General features: G+C 41.1%; 1 protein-coding gene and 1 pseudogene across 1 annotated transcript in view; one reads left to right on the top strand and one right to left on the bottom strand.

Annotated features, from left to right (window-relative positions):
- The window catches only part of Cacna1d (calcium voltage-gated channel subunit alpha1 D), a 342,405-nt gene that overhangs the window by 153,435 nt on the left and 171,722 nt on the right, over positions 1 to 17,248 (top strand). The gene's annotated exons all lie outside the window — the stretch shown is intronic.
- LOC111816868 lies at positions 3,372 to 5,875 on the bottom strand (annotated as a pseudogene).

The raw sequence follows: 17,248 nt of genomic DNA, 5'->3' as shown, positions 1-17,248 counted from the left end.
CTAATGACCCAACAGTTTTATTCTTCAACATTTACCTGACAGATAAAATAATTATACCCATAAAATTATGTCCTATGTCCACAAAATAATTTTCCATAAATTATAGCAACTTTGTAATAAAAAACTAGAAACACAGATGTCCATCAATGGAGGAATGGTTAACAAACCATGGTATTTGCCTAGTGGACTACTACTCAATAATAAAGAGGTATGCATAGCATTCTTTTGCTGAGTGACAGAAACTTTTCCTAAGAGTAAATACTATGTCAAAACTCAATAACTGATACTCCTAGGATTCATGCATTTTTCGATGTGCACATTTTGCTTTACTCAAATCATAAACAGATATTCAACTGTAGAAGGGATATGCATGTTTAAGTGCTTAGGGGTGAAGTATAGAGAGGTCTGTACTTTATCTAAAATAAGATGCGTTAGCAGATGGAGCGAAGGCTGGCTAGGGGTGAGAGGGAGTAAGCACAGCAGAAGGCTAAGGACAGGCTTGAGGTCGCGGCTATGCGGGCATTCACTGTAAAATACTTTCAGATTCTCTGTGTGTTTGTAATAAATACACTCAAGAGGATGCACAATGTAATGACACGAATAGAAAATAATTGTGATTTACTACCCTCTGTTAATATAATGCTGCTGTATGCCTTGTCTTATTCAAAATCCCAGTAAAACCCACCCCAGGAGCGTCTGTGACAGAGCTGACTAATCAGCTTGAGAAGAGTCCTTCTGGCCTGCATGCCTCACCCGCCTCACCCGCCTCACCCAGAAACTGTGGTGTTCATCTTCTCACTGAGTTACGATTTTCTTCCCCTGTGCGTGGCGTGTGCTCATCCTTACATGCACAGTGCTTGGCATTGTTGCTTCTACTTTTTGTTAACCTGCATAACAAATCACTAAGTACAAGACTAGAAAATAGTGAAGGGGAAGGGAGCTGAGTTCAGTAATATACTTGGTGATAAAAACAAAATTCTGGTTTTCTAGCAGATTTGAATAAAAGATGAACTAGGTCACCCTTTCCCCCTGATGAAAGTCATCCCCCTGCAGTGCAGTGGGAGACATCACATGCAGCAGCTGAGGTGGTTGTTCACTTTAACTTTCAAGACTTTGGACGAAAATGCCAGGGACCTTGTTCCACTTAGCAGTGTCATGCGAGCTTTTGATGGAGAAGGAAATTACAAACCACTGTGGAGAATCACGGAGTGAACTGAGGACAGAGATTAGATCAACATTCATTCTTTTTTCGATTCCTTGGAATGAAGTCAGAGCAACATTTTTCTCATTTTTGTTTGCAGTGAACCCATTTTTAACTGATCTATGCAGCAATTGTAGAAATGGAAGAGTGGGGGCAGCATATTGGGTAGTTAGCACTGGTGTGATCACAAAAGCAGCCATAGAGAGCACAGCCAAGCACTTCTTGCTAGTGAAGTTGGTGCTGCCCTTCCCCTCCTGCCGCGCTGAACCTTGCATAGCCAGGTATTTTCTTCTTGTTCGTCTCCCTGCTGGCCCAACATCCCCTGTGATGACCTGTCTGGAAACTCTGTGCTCCTGGCCTCCCACGGTCAGATGCTTCACTTGGAAAGCTCCCAGCAGAGCGCTCTGCCGGGTCCCAGCAGTGCTTACAGCGATTTTGAATGTGCAGAGCACTGCTTAGTACATGAGCCTTGGCCTTGGTGGGACCTGTAATTGGAAACAGAACTCCTGTGAGGGACAGTGAGTTCTCCAGGTGGTAGGCCTGGGGTAGGACTTGTCCAGATGGTGCTGGGGGACTGACTGCATAAGGGCCGCGTAAATGTTGCGCTTTATTGATGCATGCAAGGTGTTCTGATGGAAGTCAAAATTTATTGATAGAATAAGGCAAATAACACTGATTCTTGAATGTGGTTTTATAAAAGGAGAGAGTGTATGTATGTGCTAAGAAGTATAGCAGTTGCTCTATGTTTATTCCATTGTTCTTGTCTCTGAGTCCTTGTAGAAGGTGAGGTTCATTACAGTGGAATATCTAAGTAGAGAGCGTCTAAAAGACAAAGGGCACATCTGTTCACAGCTGGGCCTTGAGGGCCTGGCCTTGAGAGTGTTCTGAAAGAAGCAGTCCTTGAGGATATAGGGAGCAGCTGGACCCATGCTGACGCTGTTGGGATGGACCCATGGTTACTTTCTGTACTTCTAGGAGAGCGGGGCAGATAGAAATGAGTTTGTAGAGTTGTCTCCTGTGTCGTCTCCTTGGTGGTCCCACCCTGCTGCTTCGCTGTTCTCTGGCAGCCCCTACGTGTGTGCCTCTGGCCACGCATGCTTCTCTTGCAGACGGTGTTCTCGTGGACCTCGTTGCTCTCTAGCTGCCTTGTTGGCCCTTCCAGCAAGGTGTACCGGTTTGGGATTTGGGGAGGTTTTCTACGCTAATTTCAATATTCAGCTCCCACTCTACATACCCCTTCCTCTGTCTGTCAGGTGTGTGCTGTTTTCTAACATAGCAGACCTTTTCGGGGTGCAGGATATGTGTGTGTTTAGGTTTTCATAACCACTCAGTGCCCATTCTGTGTCAGACGTAGACAAAAGGAATTTGCTGGAACTAGATCATCTGCAATCATGCATATTTCTGTTTGGCCTCCAAATCTGTGTGTGTCTTATCATGGAGTCGGCAGTTCCCTGTGGGTATCTGGGCCAGCTGGGTGTGCACAGGGCCAGGAAAGCCAGTGCAGAGAGAAGCAGAGATCATGTGATCTGGTTCCTCAGGGAAGGAAAGGAGCCAACTGAGAGAATCAGACGAGGCTGGGGCTCGGAGGGAGAAGGGAGTTCTGTGTGTAGATCCACTGCTTTGCACCTCTCCAGAGAAGAAGCTTTCAGTCTGGAAACTGGCCAGTGAGTCACCACAGAACTGGTGGAACGTTAGAGCGCAAGGGTCCGAATCTCGCTTTGTGCTTCCTGATGAATTGTGAGGCTCAGCAGGGCCGATTCCAAGTCCAGACAGCCTGGCACGGTGTGGTGGGCTTGGTTGGTTCATGCTGGCTGGCGGATGCTTCCTTGTGGTCAGAGTGCTGAAGAAAAGATGGTGGCCCATGGCCAGGCTCTGGAAGGGCCTGCTCTTGTCATTTCCTGCTTGTCCTGATAAGGAGATAACTTAGAACTGTGACTGAGGCCTAGTGTGGTGATGGCGAACCTTTGAGAGCTTTTAGTGATTAAAGCAGCCTGCTACAGTATGTGTGCCATAGGCTCACCACCACTGTCCTGGGGTGCGGGGACAACAGAGCTGCATGCTGTGGTTGCACCTACGGAGTGCCCTAGTAGAGGTGACAATTGGAGCAGGTCCTTCTAGTCATCCTCCTCTTCCTCTTTCCCCTTCTTCTTCCCCCTGCTTGGAAGACTTTTTATTTGCCAGGAACTGGATGCTGTCCAACTACATCTCAGTTGTGAAGGTGAGGATCACTGAAGTAATCTGGATTTGTGGCTTCCGGGGCAGTTAATCCATCTGAGCTCTAGAAAAGGTCAGGTCTTTGAGAGGGTCTCCTTCGTGCTGTGTGGCTTATTTCGATCTTCACCATCCTAGGGCTGCTTATTCTCCTCCATCTGGCAACTTTCTAGAAACTGCAGCCACCAAGTGTTATGTTAGAGAAACTTTTCCTCTGAATTTTCTTACCCCATTGTTCATCATATTCTGCTGTGGTGTCTAGTTATTATGGTGGACCTTTTGAATTTTATTATTCTTATCATGCACCAGATCTATGAGATAGCCCAGAGTCTGCGTTTCCTGGATTTTGACATCTCTGGTGGCTTGATGAAAAACCATCAGGTAGAAGGCATGGAGTATCTGACACACAAATTCATCATCTTCTCATTAAGCATTCAGAAATTTTAAAAGGGCGACAATTATTCCAGATAGAGCCAGCATTCTAGCTGAGGAGGCATCCACAGGTACAATCGCAATCTCTGGCATCACTTGTAAAACGAGGTCTTGAGCAGTACCAGGTTTTAGCTTATCCTTGGCGGTGTGGAAGCAACTTACACTCCTTAAGAACTGGCTCCCAGGCCAAGCCTGAAATGGTCAGGATTGGCAGCATTCGCAAACATACGGCCACAAAGTCTTTCGCTTTTCTAGAAATCTGCACCTCAAGGTCCCCAACATAATCAATAAACAGATTCTTAGTTGATCTGCCATGCTGGGAAATGTTTCAAATCATTTTCCAGGCAGGTACTTATCCTACTGAGCTATCTCCCTGGTCTCAAATCATTTTCATTGACAGTGGATCCCTGAACTTCAGAGCCCCTTTCCAGAGCATCTTCAGACTGTTTTCTTCACAGATGAGCTATACATTCTGCTCATTAGTAGCAAGATTCATGGCAGGGAGAAGTAAGCTCCAAATCAGTTTATTCACCTTAGTATTCATAGGTGTCCTGGCTGCCTGTGTTGTACTGTCGTGTACACAAACATTGGTTTAAAGCTGTCATCCACGATTGTGTGCTCAAGCGCACATACTGCTTTTTGTTTATAGTTTTTGTTGCCTAGGAGTGCAGTGAGTTTTGGGACAGGTCCAACTTATTTCACTCCTATGTCAAAGGACAGGTAGTAAAAGCTGGCAAGTAATACTAAATCTTTATGCTCACATGATATCATTTCTATCATTTTTAACAATATTCATTTCGCAGTATCTTTTTTATTCTCCGTAAATATGCTGAGTTTCTTTAAGAATGTTTCAACTATACTGAGCAGCTCAAAATCGCTCCTGTCAAGTGCCTTCACCAGTACATGAGTTATATTCTTCTTCCTCTGTAATTCTGTACAAATAGGCTCGGCCAGATTGAGAAGCAAATAAAAAGCAACTGGAGTACCTGTTCTTGCGTTCCCACACCCCTATAGTATTTTTTAAAAAGAATTTCCCCGTAATGCTTTTTCAGAGTTTGGTTTTCATCAACGCCCCCCCCTTTTTTTAATAGGAAATTAACAATCGTCGTTACATTGCATATTGTTATCTCCAAAGTAGTTCTGATTGCCGGATACAGGCGTGCAAAATTGATCAAGCAATTAAGCATGAACTGTTCTTCTTTGCGGGAAGTTCTTCTTGCCAAAGCTTTTGTCTTTTTAACTCATGATCAATGATGTGCATCTGCAGAGCTCTAGAGTTAGAGTAAGTGATTAGTCTAGGAGACAGAAATAGTAGAAGAGCAAAAAAAAAGAAAAGTGCAAATTGCATTTGTAGCTAAGTCCACACTTTGCGTCTAGTCCTCCCTCTCTCAGGACTTCCGCTAGTGTGTCAACGTTAGTCTGATTCAACTGAAATTCATGGAAGTTACCAGGATTTTGCACAAGCTGTAGGGTCAAGGCAGAGCCCTGAACCCTGCCAGAATTATTTGCATACGATGAAACTCAGTGTATTCACCCTGTGACTGATGCTTCTTCAAACTTAGCTCCCTCAAAAGGAGGTGGACCTTTAGGTCTGCTTGAGTTTTCTTTTTTCCTTTCCTGATAGTAATCACAGTGGTTCTATAGATAGTGCAACAATTGTTCTACTTCATTTCACTTTTTTAATTAATTAAGTTAATTGGTAAATTTTAGTATACACGTCAGGGAGTTTATACCTGTGCATGACATAACTCGATTCTTTCCCCATTCTCCGCCCCTCCCTTCAACTCCTCTTCCCCTCCTTATTTACAAAAGCTGTGTTTCCATTTTTTCTTTTCTATTTTGTTTTCCTTTTCCATTCATTTTGTTTTGAGGGATGAATAAATTTTCATCCCTCAGCCACCTTCCATGCCAAGGATGTTATGTCTGTTGGCATTGAGACTCTGCGGGACAATAATTTCTTGACATTCATTCTTTTTGTTCTCCTCACATGGGATCACCCCTTTTCTCCAAGAATGGTAGCTTCCACTTCATGTGGACCAACAAGTGCCTTTTCTGATGAAGCTATATCAATCTTACCTCCATTAACTTTCCTCCTGAGGTACTTTTGGGCATCCTCCTCTTCACAAGGCAGGCAGCGGTGACTGAGAGGCCAGTGAGCTACTCTCAGGGACTCTGGTCAAGCGCCCTCACTCAAGGCCATGTGGTAGGCTGAGGTTACCTCGTGGTTACCATGGTGAAGTCAGGACCCCCTCCTCCAGTCGTGGTCCCCGACTGCCCCAGTGCTCTATCCTAGGGTCTGGGCTGACGCCCCCCTGAAGCACATGCTTTTCCTGCAAGCATGACTCTCTTTAGTGCTATCTCAAGTCCTTGTTACTTTAATCTAGGAAGAGGGGTCTTCTTTGGGTTTTTCTTCTTTTTCGAAAGCTAATGACTAACTCTGTGTCCTCTCCTCAGCCCCACCAGCCTGTGGTGATACAGTGGGGTGATTATGAGGGCTGGGAGATGTCTAGATTTATCTGTTGGTTTCGTAGGAAAAAATTAGGTACTTGGGACATTTTGGTTTCAGCATGAGCCCTGTCCTCTCTAATACCTCTTCAAGGGGAAACACCCAACTGCTTTTATGTATGAAATGAATTTTATCATAGCCCTCACTGCCATGTGTTATATACATACAATAGGCATAAGCATTACATGTGGAGTCTGCACTTCTTGTTTGGGGCTATCTTTCAAGCTATTAGAGTTCTCTCTATGATGGTGTCATTTGACAAGGTCTAGAGCAGGGATGGCGAAGCTTTTAGAGCTTCTAATGATACAAACAGCCTGCTGCGGCGTGCATGTCATAGGTTCACCATCACTGGTCTAGGTTAACTTCTTATAAGAGTGTGGAGGCTGACTCCATTAAGGCTGCTCTGTTGTCTTTATCTATCCCCTAAAACTTAGAGCCAACACACACTGTTCTGGGCCTGTTGTATGCTGACGTTGGTGCTGACAGACCAAATTACAGTGCTTCCTAACCCAATTCAAAAGGATGAATGCCGTGGCACTTAAAGTATTTTGCAGAAACTATTATTTTAACTCATTTTCACAGTGGCTATAGGTTTTTTTTTAAATAGTCTTGTAGGAACTTTGGTTAAATACAGAGTAAAACGTTGAAAGCTGCTTTGGGAATAATGAAGAATCAGGTCTTTTAAGGTCTTTTAAAAAAAATATTCCCTAAGAGGCAGTTTCTTTTATGTTTGCAATTCTAAATTGTAGTGCGTCCCTCCAAACAGAACTGAGTCCCATATATGACTGTGCATGTAGGGGTTTTCAAAAGCCTCCATGGTCACCTTTAGCATTTGTTAAGTATGCAGTACAGGAAGCAGTAGGGAAAAGACTGTCAGAACCTGTTTGTAAAAATGTACTTGCAAAGATTGTTGCTAGTGCTTCCTATCAACCCAGCTATTAAGCAAAAATATTGCACCATGAGTGCAGGGCTCGATAATCACTAGCACTGTACTTTTCTGGCAGAGAAGGGAAAGCCACGATGGCTACCAAAGAACCGAACAGTGCAGATGTGAGGATTTCTGGGCCATGAAGTTTCTGTCACACGTATTCAAGTCTTTCTCTCAGGGCCTGAGCCCCTCTGTGAGAGCTAGTACCTAAGAACTGAGTGTGGCTGTGCTGCAGGAAGACTTTATCCAAAGCTGCGCCATAGTTTGTCAACCCCTGATCTAGAGAAAAGTGTGTTTTGAGTTGTTGCTGATAGTCTAACCTGATCCCAAAAGACGCTGATCGGTTGCCTTTGTACCACCACAGTCTTCACTGGCTGTTGTGAACTAGGCCATGAGGTGAGGTGGGTCTTCAGTCTTCTCTTCAAATGGTATCACCGATGTGGAGATGTAGTAGGCTCGTGACAGAGAACTTCTTCACTCTGCCTCACACACAGCAGTTGTTCAGGAACTCAGTCCAACACAGAACAAAATGCAGAAGGAAAGAATTGTTAACTTAAATAAAGTCATTATTAAGGTTGGGTTAACAGTCTAGCACCAGAGTGATTTTTCTGGGGGGACTTTAACTAGCTGTGAATCTCCACCAGAAGCTGCACCCTTCTTTTCCCATGTGACTCTTACATTTTTAAAACTCAAATGTAAGTAATATAAGTAATCACTGGTTAGTCTCTCCGGCCTGCCGCACCTGTTGCCCTGTTTCACTTGATAATTTGTTTACTCTGTCAAGTCAGTTGCAGGTGGTTTCATTTTAAAAGATACACACACATCTTACGGCTTACTTAAACATAGAATCTATGGCCTTGACCTTTTTTTTTTTTTTTTTGCCAATCTTTTGAAGTAATGCCACAGGTTCTTTTTAGTAATGTGTATATACTGATTAGCATGCCTGTTTTCCTTCTTGCATAAACTACACATAGAATATGCCTACACTCTCTGGTTGCATTTAAAAAAAAAACATAGAATAAGCAATTAAAGATATGTGAAAAGAATGCTGAGAGCAATTCTACGGTCATGGTTTCTTGGCTGTCCTGTACTGTGGGCTCATCTATATGAGGCTCACGCCAGAGAAAAACATTAGCAGTGTTCTTTATCAGTACTTGCAAGGGATTCCTGCTAGTGTTTGCAATAGAAACAGCCCTGTTTTGTTGCTCTCCTATTTCATCATCTGTGGCAGTATTCAATAAATTAGGTAGTTACAGCAACAAGTCAACTGACATCAACTTGGAAACGAACAACCTATTTGGGGAAAGTATATAATTCTACCATTAGGAATAAAAATGTATAAGCTATCAAGAAATTAAGCGGGGAGCCATGAGAGTTTTTTATGGACTGGCTATTTGTCACTGTCTTATGTGGGAGGAACAAGGAATGCTAATTCAACTCACAAGTTAGTTAAAAGGAAATCAGTTTAGAGACCTAGTATGTGAGAAAAGAGGCTGTGATCTAAACTTCTCTCCCCAGTTACCAATATAATAATTATCACTCATTGTGTTCTTACCATGTACTGAGTATTACATGTTGTCTCATTTTTTTCTTTTAACAATGATTAGAAGACCAAGACAGAAGGGTAAAGTGCTTGTCTGAGGTTATGTGTGTAGGAAATTTGAATCCAAACTGTTTGACTACAATTTCATCATGCTACCTGACTTTGGATACACTGGCAACCAGCTCAATTTCATTTTGCCTCTTGTAGGATTAATGAATGTCTCCTTTTTATAAATTTAGTATCGTGATAAAATCAGCATGATACTGGCAGAAGAACAGACCTGAGGATCAATGGAACAGATTAGAAGATGGAGACACAACTGCAAACACACTCAGCCACCTTATTTTTGACAAAGGGACTAAACATGTTCACTGGAAGGAAGACAGCCTCTTTAGTAAATGGTGCTGGAAAAACTGGCTTTTCACATGCCAAGGCTAAAATTAGACCCATGTCTGTCACTATACACTAAACTACAGTCAACATAGATCAAAGATTTAAACATTAAGACAGAAACACTAAATCTCCTGGAGGAAAATGTAGGTGGAAATCTTAAAGACATAGATATAGGCAAAAAGTTCATGAACAAAAACAAAACTGCCTGGGAAATACCTCAGAGAGTCAAAAAAAAAAAAAAAAAGGGTTCTGATCTTATTAAGAAGTCTTTATATATATATATATATATATATATATATATATAATCATGAACAGAATGGAAAGAAAACCCACAAATTGGGAAAAAGAATTAGCCAACTGTCCCTCAAAGGACTTTTATCTAGAAAATACAAAGAATTTTTAAAAAATCCGGTCCCCTAAATTCAAAGATCTAATCCAAAAATGGGCATCTGAGATAAATACACACTTCTCAGATGAAAAAATACAAATGGCAAAGAAGTTAGGTGTGGGGCTGGCGGGATAGCTCAGTGGACTAAAATGCCTGCTTAGGCAAGCTCAGGGACTGCAGTTCAATCCCCAGCACCACATGCTGTGCCAGCCCTGCCTCCAGGGTGTGCTAAACTGGCCACAGAGTCTGTGCATAGTGGCATACACCTGTAATCTTAGCGCTGGGGAGGCTGAAAACACGAGGATCACTATGAGTCCAAGCTGCATAGTGAGACCCTGTAACAAGCACATTTTTTTTTTAAAAAAGTGTATGGTGGCACACACCTGTAATCCCAGCACTTGGGAGCTGAGGCAGAGGATTGTTCTGAGTTCAAGACCAGCCTGGGCTACAAAATGAGTTCAAGGCCACCCCTGAGATGTATAGAGAGACCACCCTTTCTTAAAAAGACAAAAAAATCTACCAAACAAACAAACAAACAAACAGTAAATAAACATGTGAAGAAATGTTCAGCATCATTGGTCATTTGAGAAATGCAAATTAAAACAACACAGAGATTCTATCTCACCCCAAGAAGAATAGCTGTCATCAAGAAATCAACCGATTACAAATTCTAGTGGGACTGTGGCAGCAAAGTTGGTGGGAGTATAGACTGGTACAGCCTTGGTACCAGTGGAGGATTCTGAAAAAAAGAAAAAGAAAAAACAACAACTAGGATTAGAAATCCTGTCTGACCCAGCTATTCTCCTGCTGGGTATTTTCCCAGGAGAATTAAAAACATCATACCACAGTGAGATATGTGCACCCGTGTTTATAGCAGCACAATTTATAATAGCTAAATCTTGAAAACAACCCAAATGTCCAACTGAGGAATGGATTAAAAAAGATGTGATATTTTTATACAATGGAATATTACTAAGATATAAAGAAAGATAAGACTGAGGCTTTCCTGGGTAAATGGATGCAAATAGAGAGTATACTCATAAGTGAGATAAACCAGACTTACATGTGTAAACATTGTATCGTCTTCCTAATATAAGAAACTGAAAGAGTAAAATCTGAAAAAATACAACAGATATTTGAAAGGGAAAGAAACTGCTCAAAAGGACAGAACAGCTGGGATAGGGAAAAGGAAAAAAGAAAGAAGAGGAAAAAATATACACAAGATAACTAAGATAACTGTGCTTCTAAATTCTATTGGCTCATTGAAAGGAGCAATTAATGTATAATTGACCAATTTTGCATGCCTTTATCTGGTAATCTGAGCAACTGCTTTGAAGATAATGCAATGTAATAACACTTTGTTAATTTCCTATCTTGTTTTGAAATTCTGTACTTTTTTCTCTTTAAAATCAAAAAGAAAAATGAATAAATAAATATCAATAGAGCTGATTATGGTGGCACATGCCTATAATCTAGAAGGCTGAGGCAGGGGGATGGATTGCGAGTTTAAACCCAGCCATGGCAACTCAGTGAAATACTGTCTCAAAATTTAAAAAAATAATTAATTTTATGGTACCAGGGATTGAGCTATTTCCCTAGCCCTTTTATTTATTTAGATTTTTATTTTTATGTATTTAGTACAGTGTCTACAGCGTCTCACCACACAGGGGGACTCGTAGTGATCCTCCTGTTTTCAGCCTCCCAAGCACTGAGGTTACAGGTGCGCACCCTCACGCCTGTTCTCAATCACTGTCTCAGCGCACCGCTGAGGGGGGCAGGGCCAGCGCTGCATGGCAGGGCCCACCTGGGATGGACCCCGGCCACTGCTGCGCTCTGCCTAAGCAGGTGCTTTAATCTGCTGAACTATCTGGCCAGCCCTGAAATAAAAAATTTTAAAAAGCATTGGAGATACAGTTCCAATGAGGGAACTATATCTAGATACAGCGAAAGCCCTGGATCCGAGGCCCCACCTCCAAGAAATCACAAACCAATCCTGTTATAGGCACCACAGAGGTACTTTTCAAAATCTATTACCTACTGGGTAATCAGGATTAACTTTATCTCACATCAGTGTCACCCTCTGTATTCATATGACAAGGCCACGATAAATGTAAGACTACATGTGACAGTTGAACTATTTGTTCTGTATTTGGAATTTTAAGTGTGGCAGTTGAGCAAAATCACAAGTTATAGAAAGCAGTAATTTCCAGGCATTTGAGGTCTGATTCACCAGCATTACTATAATTAAAGGAAAACCTGTATTTGTTCACTCCATTTTATCCTAACTCACCAGGATGTTTTATAAATAATAAGCCTAGATATTTAGAAAATAGCATCTATTTAGCTCTTTATGCAGTCGGGGTTCGTCATGTTCAGACATCTCAAAGTTAGCCTAGTGCAATGAGTATTACCCTAGGATAACTTTTTTAGAGTTTTAGAGTTCAGGTGTGAACACTAAATTCATAGGGGTGTGTTTATGGAAAGCGGACTCCACTGATACATAAAGGCAGCTTTTAAATGCAGAGTACGGGCATTAAGTAGCTTGACAGTTGCCTTATTTATGAAGTGTAGGGCTCAAGTGTAATGATTTCAGTTGGCCATCGAGTATTAATGAATTTTGAATTGAAGCTGTTGCGATTATTCTGTTGCCTTTTCTACCACTAATCATTATTAAGATGGTGACGGGGCTTTGTGACTGTGAAACTACTAAAAGGCATCTACCTCTCTGTGCCTGAATTGGTAGGATAGATGCAATTTTGAGCTTTCAGTTGGCCAAATGACTTCAGTGATTGTGATTTTAAGGTGCCTGTTTGTTAATGATTTTACCTTTCTTTGCTGAACCTTCAATATTCCTTTTCATCACAGGGCACAAATGTGTGCTAGGCTAAACTTGGTTTGCCTCCTTTGGTATTTGCATTGTGGCAGTGTAAACAACAACTTCTTCTTCTTCTTCTTCTTCTTCCTCTTCCTCCTCCTCCTCCTCCTCCCCCTCCCCCCTTCCTCCTCCAAAGTTTCACTATGCAATTCTGACTGGTCTTGAACTCAATTTGCAGCTGAGGCTGGCCTCAAACTCACAGCAGTCCTTCTGCCCCAGCCTTCCAAGTTCTGGAATTACAGGCATGTGCCACCATGCCTAGCTAGTAGAACAACTTCTTAACCTTCCAGAACCCTTCAGTCTTTGATGGATAAAGGGTACCTCTGTCCCAGAGCTTGTGGAAGCTCTTCTGTGTAGCCTTTACAACACAACCACCACAGTGGCAGTGGCCACTTACTGGTGGCTCTTTGCCTCCTTCAGTACTAATTTCCATTTTCATAAAATTGGTGTGTTTGTCCCTAACGCAAAGAGGCAGAAGCTGCTACCTAGAGAGTTTCAGTTCCAGATAGCTGGTATGGAGCAGGGCCTGGGATCCAGGACCAGGATTTAGAAGGTTATTCATTATTTCCCATGTTTTCCCTTAAATGATTCTTCTTTTAAATCTCCCCACAGTCTCAAGAAAGATGAGGGAAGCCATCTCATCCAGTGAATAAAGATACAGGATCATGTTTAAAAACTCAGTCTCCATTCTGCTGTTGTTCTTGAAGTTGTCATTTTTGTCTCCCTGTAGAATATCTGTCGGTACTCTTTGTAGGGTTGGTTTGGTGGTCATGAATTACTTTTTGGTCATGGAAGTATCTTATCTCTCCATTAAATTTAATAGATAGTTTTTCAGGGTACATCAGTCTGGGTTGGAAGTTGTTTTCTTTTAGGATCTAAAATACTCCTCTCTAAGCTCTTCTTGATTTGATGACTTGTGTTGAGAAACCTGCTGTGATTCTGATGGGCTTGCCATTATAGGTGATCTGTTTCTTTTCTCTAATAGCTTTTAATATTGTTATTTTGCTGAATTTCCAGGATCTTGATTTTTATGTGTCTGGGTATAAATTTATTTTGATTATTTCTAATTGTAGTTCTGCATGCCTTGCTAATCTGTATGTCAGATTCTTTTCCCAAGCTTTGAAAAATTTCTGCTACTTCTACAAATAGTCTTTATATGTCATTTATGTTGACTCCTGCTGTTTTGTTGATACCTATGAGTCTTATATTTCTCTAACAGCTTTTAATATTCTGTTATTTTGTTGACTTTCAGGAATCTTGATTTTTATATGTCTGGGTGTAAATTTATTTTGATTATGACTAATTGTAGTTCTGTATGCCTTGCTAATCTGTACGTCGGACTCTTTCCCATGCTTTGAAAAATTGCAGCTGTTACATTTTCTCTTGGTTCCTTTTTATTTTTAAGAGATCTTTCCATTTGCATTACTAGCTGCAATGCTATCTTCAAGGTCTAAAATTTTACAGTTTTGTTCAAGTAGTTTGGCCATGTTTCAAAGGAATTCTTTATTTTCTGGATATCTGTTTGAGTCTCTTCCATGAATTCTAATTATTTCTTGTATTGTTCATTCCATGTTTCCATCATTTTCCTATATCCTTATATTTTTCTTATCTATGTCTTCTTTAGATGTACTGAGCAATTCTCTCAAGATTGTTGTCATTTCTTTTTTTTTTTTTTTTTTTTTTTTTTTTTTTTTTTTTTTTTTTTAGCTGGGAGATTATTTCTGATCTGATATCTTCTATAGCCTGATGGAGTTGTTTCTTTACTTCAGTTGTTATCATTTCAGAAATTTTAGGACATCTGAGATGAATATATACTTCACAAATGAAGAAATACAAAGGGCAAATAAATATATGAACAAAAAGTTCAACATCATTTGTCATTTAAGAGATGCAAATTACAACAATGTTGAGATTCCATCTCATCCCAGGAAGAATTGCTGCCATCAAGAATTCAACCAATAACAAATGCTGGAGGGGTTATGGGGGAGAAGGAACCCTTCTCCACTATTGGGTGGTGGTACAGACTGGTCCACACACTGTTAAAATCAGTGTGAAGATGCTGCAAAAAGCTAGGATTGGGGGTCCCATTCAACCCAGCTTTTCCTCTCCTATGTATTTTTCCAAATGAACTGAAAACATCATACCACGGTGATTTATGTACACCCATGTTTATAGCAGTGTAATTTGTCATAGCTAAATTTTGGAAACAACCCAAATGCCCATCAACTGAGGAATGGATTTTTTAAAAAAAGATGTATTTTTACATAATGGAGTAGTAATCAGCTATCAAAAAACATAAACTCAAGGCTTTTATGGGTAAATGGATGAAAGTAGAGACCATACTGGTAAGTGAAATAAATCAGACCCTCATTTGCAAACATCGTATTGACTTACTTGTATAAGAATCTAAAAGAGTAAATAAAATCTGAAAGGTACAATAGATGCTGTAAAAGGGAAAGAATCTGTTCAGTGGGAAGGAAAAAAACGAGGACAAATGAAAGAAGGGAAAAAGATACATTTATGTATGCACACACACACATGCACACATGCACACACACGGTAGCTTGGATAATTGTACTGCTGATTTCTGCTGGTCTATTGAAAGGAGAAGTTAATGCTTAAATTTTGTTTTTTCTTTTTTCCAAGTTTGCGTGTTTATATCTGGTAATCTAAACAACTAATTTGAAGATAATATTATGTCACACATCAACCATTGTTGAATTCCTATTATTTTGTTTAGTGAAATTCTGTATGCTAATTTTTTTTTCTTTTACCATTTTGTATTCTCTTAAAAAAAAAAAAAGGATGGGAAAAAACCTTAGCGCCTCCAGCTCTGTAGAGCCTGCCCAGGCTGCAGAGGGCTTTCCTCTGTACTGCCCGCCCAGCCTCTCCAGTATGAAGATGAGCCAGGACTCCTTCCCTCTCCTTTTACCATGTGAGTGACAGGTGCTTTTGCTTGGACAGGGCTGTGTCCAGTGGGAGGAGCTTTGCCCTGGCTGTGAGGGGACACACATGACTCTGTGTTCTGTGCATCCCATGGATAGGGACTGGGAAGGGACTCACAGCCCAGGTCTTTCCTGTCCTTTTGCTGTCCTGCCCTGTTTCCCTCCTCTCTGACCTGTTGTTCTGCATTTAAGGCCTAGAGGGAGGTTGTCTCACTTCGTGTCCTAGTTGTGTATGTGGTTTTTTTAATGAGTGCATATTAATTATACAGAATAATGGATTTGTTGTGGCATATTTTTGTCTGCAGGTTTTCATACTTTTATCTGTCCCCCCGTTATCCTCCCTTTCTCCTCTTCCGTTTCTCTCAGAGTTTCCCTTCTACCTTTAAATCATGAGAGGAAACATGTGGTTCTCGTCTTTCTGGATCTGGCTTATTTCACTTGCTACGATAATCCCCAGGTCCATGTATTTCCCTTCCTATGACATGGCTTTGTTATTTTAGGCTGAATAATCCTCAGTGGTGCGTTTTCTTTGCTCACTCGTCCCTTTATAGATACCTAGGCTGAGTCTGTAATTTGGCTCTTGTAGATCATGCTGCAGTAAACAAGGGCATGCAAGCATCTCTCAAGTGTGCTGATTTTAATTTCTCTTGGTGTATTTCAAGGCATGATAGCGCTGGGTCAGGGGTTTTGTTTTCATGACATAGTCGCCGTGTGGATTGAAGAGCATTAGAGAAGATGGGAGGGCGATGAGCGTGATAAAATCTGCTGCACACTTTCCCCTTCTTTGTGTCCAGCATCCAGGAGCTGGTACCGTTTTGTGCACTAAGATGCTCGGTGTACTGGTGCTGCCCTTTCTCAGTCTTCTGCTGGAGGACAGTGCCATTGGGTGTCTGCAGTATCGCCGCTCAAGCACTTCAGATTTGTGATTCAGACCCTTCAACTTGCTGTTCTTCCGTGCTCTATGCTGCCTTCTGCTACAGCGTCCCCTGCAAGAACCTGTGAATGCCCACCTGGATGCCCCACAGCCTCCTCTCTTTCCTTTCCAGAGAAGCCAAGATACGGCTACTGCTGGGACAGCCTTGCTTGCTCTCCTAAGACAAGCAGGGACTTCACTGCCAATTCTAGCCCAAGCCTCTGTTTCCTTATCTGGAGATTCAGTTTATCTTCTAGAAATCAGCCATAGGAAGTATACCTTTGTTCCAGTCAATTCCTGGATTGGCTTTCTGACCATTTGGTTGGCTTTTTGGGTGTTTCACTCTATATTCTTTAAGTATCTTTTCACGTAAAGGCTTTTATGAATGTGAATCAGGAGAGAATTTGTGGGTAAGCCAGAAAATTGACATCTATGCCCATTGGTGTCCATTGATGGCTCCTGATTCTTGGCTTCCACACTTGGATGGTTCAGCTGTTTTTTTTTAAACCCTGTCCAGTAGTAATAAATGTAGTTTACATTAGATTCCCAAACATACACTTAGTCATGTGAAACATAAATTTGATGAAAACACACTTACTGTTAGCACATTCTGATATTTCCCATGTGTTCTGATACCTCCCCATTATAGTTTTTCTCTAATACTGCTGGATATAAATTGCTAAATTAATTTTTTTTCAAAGTTTTATTGATAAACAGATAGCAATGAGACAGTTTCAAATCCAATTGGAAGTACAGTTTCAACAAATAATACGCTGCATATATTCTTCTTAGTGGTTAATTGCTGTACAAGAAGTGGACTTGTGATCCTATTTACAAACACCATTAGAACAAATCATTCTATTCATTAAGAGAATGCAACTATATATCTATCCTAACCACTTGGAATACACAA

The sequence above is a fragment of the Octodon degus genome, unplaced genomic scaffold (genome assembly GCF_000260255.1).
Source record: "Octodon degus isolate 3935 unplaced genomic scaffold, OctDeg1.0 scaffold00043, whole genome shotgun sequence".
Classification (NCBI taxonomy): Eukaryota; Metazoa; Chordata; class Mammalia; order Rodentia; family Octodontidae; genus Octodon; species Octodon degus.
Note: the sequence above shows the minus strand (reverse complement) of the source record. Positions and strands in the feature narration are given on the sequence as shown.